Genomic DNA, 6,495 nt, shown 5'->3' with positions numbered 1-6,495 from the left:
GCTTCCTAAGAGCCCTTATGGACTGGTGCAGCAATTTTAATACACAAATCGAAATCCTTGGAGAAACCACAATACAGCATTGATATTATTATTTTTATTATTCAGCATTGTTATAAAAGTGATGCACAAGCTCTACACAAGAGAGAGAAGACAATCTCTGCCTTCAGCATTAGTCACTGCTCAATTACAGCTTCATTCAAAGCCATTAATTGGTAGAAAGAAATAAGCCTGTGAAGTCACTCTAGCACAGCATGCTATTTCCTTTATTCTTTTAATACGTGATTATGTTTGGGAAGCTTGAAAGTCTTTTTTAGCATTCGTCTGGTAAAGCCACTCTAATAGTTGTTAAAAGGCTAGGAAACACAATGTTGGTTAATTTTGGATGAGATCATAGGGAACTAGGGGAAAGGATATAAAAAATATAATGGCATAAAAGGAAATGATAAGTTGGAGGAGTGCAGCACCTAAACAACTGCATGATACGTTCGATGATTCAGCCAGGCAGGCATGGTAATTGGAGAGTTGTGTACTGATAAGTTTTCTCCAAAGAGTACTAGCAGCCAATGTACCCGCGTCCTCGCTCCCCGCAGCTGGATGTCAGAACTGCCTGTCTGCATCCCTCAGATTGCGAGTACCTTTGGTACTTCAATTATTGAACATTATGATAGTGGGCAGCATGAATCCTCCGCTCCTTCTTCCAGCAACTGTATCAGACTGATACGAAACCCTCCCATCCTCCTCCTGCTGCCGGCACAGCGGGGAAACTGAGGCAGGACGCCAAGGGACTGGCTTGAGGCCAGGCGTGCAGGATTACTCTCTCCGCAGGGAGCATCCTTCTGTTGATGGGGTGAGTGGGGAGGGGTGTTTGTGTGGACTGGCCACCCCGAGTAATGCCAGACAGTCCCTGCAAGTCTTGTGCTCGCAAAGCGAACGCCGACGCTAACGGGCTGAAGATGAGGAGCTGGGGCACCAGCTCTTCTGCCCTGGAGCTGGAAGTCCCTCTCTGTTTGGAGGATAAGTTTTATCAGTTGTCTAAAATTCGCATATCTGCTTTGAAAGCTCTGAAAACCTGTGTGTTTCAGCTGGGTAGGGAGCGGGCTGAAAGTCCTGGACTTGGAATAATTTCAACTAGGTGTCTTGGAGATAAGGAGTTCGGTTCCTTTCTTCCCTCAAACCAAATACATCATTTTTCTGCAGGATGACACTTAATCTTTGTTTTTGCCCTAAGATCTAGAGCTCAAACCACGGTTCTGATCAAAATCAAAATAATTTCAGCTGGCCAACACTCACCATTTGACATTCCACCTGTTTGAAGCAAAATTGGAAATGGTATTTATGATGAAGATTAGCTCATGGCCATTAAGTGGTCTGGGCTGAAGATGGATATTTGCTGTCAAAGTGGTGGTGGTGATTTATCTCAGCAGAATGTTTCCCCGGATATATGAAGTTACTGCCACAGAGCTCTTCTGGCAGAAGAAATCTGTGAATGTTCCTGAGCTGCATTTTTGCAAAGCTGAAGAACTGACCCCCAATGCTTTTGTAAAGGCAAGAGGAGAGATCTTGCACTTTCCCTTTCTCAGACAGAGTTGTCAGAATCACTCACTACCGGAGCAGTATGAAACAGCTGGCAAAAAAAAAAAAAAAAAAGAAAAGGAAATTACTTGTTTCTACAGTCTTCATTGGTCAAAGAATAAGGGGTTTAAAATGAATCTGACAGTTGCAGAAAATTCAAACCAGGTACTAAGCTGTATATACAAAAAGCCAATCGCCCTGCAAGTGATTGCAGCGAGGGAGCAGCAGACCGTCCGTGCTGGATCACCCGCACGGTCCGTCTCTTCCAGGATCTTCTCTCTGCTGCCAGCAGCAGCAGACAGCGGATGCTCAGGCAGCAGCACTACGCTTTTCCCCCAGAGATGCTCCTGTCTTCTGGCACTCAGGAGCAGAAGGTGCTGGGGAGCAGAAGCTGTTACCCCTTTCATAATCTTTCAGAGTCACCATGTTTAGCATGTGCGTGATGGAAAAGGGAATAATAAACCTCCTCGTTGCCCAGTCTGTCCTTCTGGGCAGGGAGTCAGAAACAGGCGCTACGCAAACGGCATCAAGGGCAGAGATGGTGCTGAGATGAGGCCGGGAGAAGGACGTGTCCTGCTACAGACCCTCCGCCTGTGCTGGGGAAGAGACGAGAACGACCACCGAGATGAACAGTCCTATTCACACCTCGCTGTGTTGCTGTTTCAAGCAATATTTGTCTGGTCTTTCAGATGAAATCATCATATTGGAGGGGATGGATTTCTTCACACTTCTCTTAAAAACCATTTCTGTTTGAGTGTCTGATTTCCCACATACCAGACCATTGGCAGTGCTATTGCAGATTCCTGCGGGAGAAGGACGTCATGGGAATAGTTATTGATCACATCATTTAGATCATTTGTGCAAGAGATTTCCAAAAGAGAGACCGTTGCCTTGTTCCCACAGCTGCATTTTTGAAAATCTCCTACTGCATTTTTCTTTCTGAATAAACCAGACCAAACTGCCTTGAGAGGGTTTTGCCATCTTTACATTTACTCCAGCATAGAAATCTTTTATCTTCGATGAAGAAAAAATAGCGAAGCAGCTCAGTGAAATGCTGAGCAGACAGGCACAAACCTAAAGATGGATACACAAGTTCAAACCTTTCAAACCCAGAAAATAAATCAAGATGACAACAGTCCCAAAACATCAGAAAACCTCAAATTTATGAAAACCAGAATATCATAAGTTAAGACATTTCTAGCTCAAATCTCTGGAAACCGTGAAATGTGTTTCATATTGCATACAGGCGAGCAACAGCAGCCCATCTCCCAGAGACTGCTGGCTGCCTTCGGCCCTGATCCCAAAGGACAGAGGTGGGACACAGGCAGACGAGCAGGGAGAAGCCGGGGGGTGGTGGTCAGGGAACTTGCTATGCTCATGTCAAACCTTGCAGAAGAGCCAGGGAATCTACGCCTAAAGCTTAACTGCTCCAAGGGCCAACACCGACATCTTAAAAGTGGAGGGGACAGCGTGGTGTTCCTGGGTTAGCGCCTGGACCCGCCGTTCTTTCCATGACTTGCAGATACAGACGTGCTCCACACACAACACATGCATGTTGAGTCCTGGTGACGATGCCTGCTGGGTTTTACCGTACCAGCTAGGGAGGTAGTCATGGCAGTTATGTGCAAAGCCAGAGCTGGCAGCCTGGCTAACGGTTGTGTGCTGTCCATCACCATGGCACATCGTCTGACCTGCCATCCCGCATCAGCTGGAGGGTCCCCTTCCAGCCACCCCGCAGTGCGGGGAGGAGCCCACCTCTACTTCTGGGTTACGTCCTCCGCAGCAGAGCACCTCTGCTCGGAAAGGGCTTCCACCCTGCTGCCCTCTGCTTCACTGCGGCAGGACGGCTCTCAGATTTTGATGTAAAAGTGCGTACGGAGCGTCCTCCGTACCTAAACACACACCTTTCTTCCTGGAAAATTTTGTTGAAGAGAATATTAAAACTGTCTCTCCCAATTCTGTTCAGGGACTCTCTAACCAGTATGTCAATAAGGCCACATAATAATAATCAGATGTTTCAACTTAGCCTAGATAAATTAGCTATGGGAGAGCAGCCAGTCTGTTTTCATTCATGAAAACAAGATGCCAACTGGTAATGAAGAATGATGATAAAAACAAATCTTTTCAGTTTTATCTAAAAGTTAAAATTAGGAACCAAACCAAAATACATGTTCTTGGGTGAAGTCTTATTGACTTAGTTTAGGTTTGGTTACAGAGGTTGGAATAAAATGCACGCAGATATTTACTTAACATAAAGTTGTGTTCAGTAATGTCAAGGAAGAAACCCCTGCAGTCACATTTTCCTAACACCTTCCCCAAGTCCTCAGCACTGTGCCACAAACCTCAGCAAGACCAAGCACGAGGGCCCCCTGTGCCCATACCCCGCGACTCACGTGCACGATTGATTTCACCTTTCAAGTCCTAACGCTCAAAATTACAGCTGGTCTGAGACAAAAACTCAGTACAAAGCAGTTCGATGTTTACAGTTAAATTGCAGTTTCTGAAACTTTAGTTGCAGAGCTGAGGATACGTGATAGACATATTTTTTTCTATCCTGATTACTACAGGTTATGCACAGACTGGAGGAATGTGCATCTTCAGTGGGAATCACCCTCCGTGGGTCATCGTTTCTTATGCAATGTATTTCCTGTCACTCATGTAACCTTTATCAGCATCTAGACACGAGTAGCTAAAGGCTCACTAAGCAACAAAGCCTTGCTGAAGAACTGAGAGGAAATTGAGAAGAATGAGTTCTGGAAACAATATTCTGAAAGATCTTGAAAAGAAACTCCATTAAAGCAATCACAGTATTTTTCATGGATGCCTCAGCCTGTAGCCACATGATAATTATAAGAACATATACTGGCAATCAGTTGTTTGGTAAAAGTACACCAGAATTTACGTTAATCTCATTATTTGAGTGCCTTCTCTATTTAGACTTAGATTAAATATAAACAAGCAAATGGAATAGAATCATTGTTAAATTCTAACCTTAGTATAAACTCACAATCAGTCACTGAAGTAATTTGAGGAGTTCAGGTGCACCAGCCACTTTGAGCTGTGTTCTACATTTTCTATAGATGGGGAGAGTAAAGGGTTATATTCAGAATAAATTTTTAATGAACGTAGTAATTTCCATAATCATGCCTCTGTTCCATTATTCCACTAACTGCTCCCCATTGCTCAATAGCATTTCCTTAGACCTTTAAAAGGGTACTCCATTTAAATTAACTTTAAAAACTTATTTCTTTTCACACTTCTCACATCATTTTATATCAAACTGGCTTGTGCAGATGGAATATGAAATAATTTAACATTGGCATCAAAGGATGGACAATAGCTGTCATTGCTGACACCACGCGAGAGTGTTATGGGCTCTGCTTCTGGCAAAAGGTTGCAAATGTTGTATGTGATAGTGGTCTGCTCAAACCTGAGATGAATCATGGCACAAAGTTCAGCGCATTGCATCGATTGGCTCTGCATTGACAAGAATTGTTTGTATCTCTCTCCTGAAGCATCCTTTGGATTTTGGAGGCACTAATATCTACTTGGAGCCATATGAAGCTTTTTTCATTTGACTTTTACCCAGGCTTAAGCCCAGTGCTAGATGTATAGGCAACAAATGCAGAAAGCAATTTTAATGTAGAAGAATTTTAATTGCCATAAAGATTCTGGTGGTGCCTCAGTTTGATTATTTTAGCAAACATAATTACTTAGTAGATGTACATTAATATTATTTATTACTCTTTAAGTGAACCCTGAAGGACCTGATTCTGTTCTTCTGTTACTTTTGCGTAGGGTAGCCTCCAAGATTTGATCCTCGTGTACAAACATCGATATGAAGTGCATGCAGAATCTGGCTCTACATTTAAATTATAGCTTGCAACAAAAACTGTCTTTTGGCATTTTGAGGACTGGAGAGAGCAGCAGTTTTAAATAATCATCCATCACATAGGAAAACATTCAGCTGTAAATCTGAAGTAGAAACCTTAAGGCATGAAGCTGCACAAACATTTTGGCTGAAATCCACCATTAGGATTGTCAGAGTAAATATTAAAAAGAGTTTTGTATTCAGCTAAAATATCTGTTTACAGATTTCTTTTGCTGAAGCCGCATATTGTACAATGAAATGAGATCTCCAAAACCATTTTTGTTCTAATAACTTTATAAACTCTGCTATATATTTTATGGAATTTAAATGTATGAGTAGTTGGCCCAGAACTACTTCTGCAGGAGATTATTGGGAGAAAACATTACCATATGTCAGTAGAATGGCAACATCCCATAGATACTCAAGAGGATCTCAGGCTTAACCCAGTTCTTGTGTTTATAACGTGGCAATATTTCCATACTTCGTATATGGGTACCTCTGCTTATATAAACAATGTTATGGCAATGATTGTCAAAGACACTTATAGGATTCCAATGAAAATAAAAGTAAATTTCTTCTTACATATTTTCAGAAAAAGCATGCTTCTGCTAGCACGGCTCTGCTGGTGAGAGATCACAGGCCACCATCCCTATGCCCAACACGGCTATACTGGAAAAAGTCTGTAATGTAGACCTGGCCTGAATGTTTTCTGACTGTTTGCCTGGGTGGCCTAGCCGTTAGACACCATTAATTCTGCAGAGCGAGCCTTCCTGCAGCTCACAGGTTTTCCATGGAGGACTGCGATGACCATGACTTTGAAGCATTTGGCCATCCCTGAGCACGCCCAAGGGCTTTACAAAAACTCTTTAGCATTTGGTGTTCATCGATAGGGTTCTCAGAAGAGAGTTATTTTCTTCCTCTGAACATCTGTGTGTTCTTCTTCACTGCATAATTCAACGCCGTCCCTGATTGCCCATGAACAGTTGACAGGCAAAGTCTGTGAGGCCGTTGGGATCGCTGTTCTCCCGCCCTTCAGGAGTTGCTGGTCTCTG

The sequence above is a fragment of the Gavia stellata genome, chromosome 16, assembly GCF_030936135.1.
Source record: "Gavia stellata isolate bGavSte3 chromosome 16, bGavSte3.hap2, whole genome shotgun sequence".
NCBI lineage: Eukaryota > Metazoa > Chordata > Aves > Gaviiformes > Gaviidae > Gavia > Gavia stellata.
Note: the sequence above shows the minus strand (reverse complement) of the source record.